The sequence below is a fragment of the Halyomorpha halys genome, unplaced genomic scaffold, assembly GCF_000696795.3.
Source record: "Halyomorpha halys isolate HHAL.00 unplaced genomic scaffold, Hhal_1.1 Scaffold3422.1, whole genome shotgun sequence".
NCBI classification, from domain to species: Eukaryota; Metazoa; Arthropoda; class Insecta; order Hemiptera; family Pentatomidae; genus Halyomorpha; species Halyomorpha halys.
In genome coordinates, this window is record NW_027116314.1 from 24,984 (window position 1) to 25,532 (window position 549).

Consider the following 549-nt stretch of genomic DNA (forward strand, 5'->3'; position numbering starts at 1 on the left):
AAAAGAAAATAAATTATGGGTGCTTTAATAAGTTAACTATTTGGGAATAGGCTAGGGATAGGTTTTGTTTATCTGTTTTGTGATTGCCTGGGGAAGCTTCTAATTGTATAAAAAAGCTTTCGGATATTAATCGTTTGTCGTGGTTAGGGACAGAAGCTAGTATGGTGGTATTGTCAAAATCAAAAGTGTGTTTCAATGTTAAGCTATGTTCAGATAATTTAGAAGCCATGAAATTACGGGAGGAGACGGAATATTTGTGCTGGGTTATGCGGTCTTTAAGTAATTTTTTTGTTTCGCCAATGTAGGCTTTCAATCTTTCACCCGATACTTCCTTAGTTCACATGATGACATTATTATCACCAAAGCAGAAAAAAGTAACAAGACTGTCATTATGAACCGCTCTGACTATAATGAAAAAATGACACAACTCCTATCCGATCATTCCACATACACCACTACGTCCCGTGACCCTACACCTTCATTAAAAAAAACCTTTAACAAACATCTTAAAAATCTCTTAGATTCTAAATTTATTAATTATCCCACATA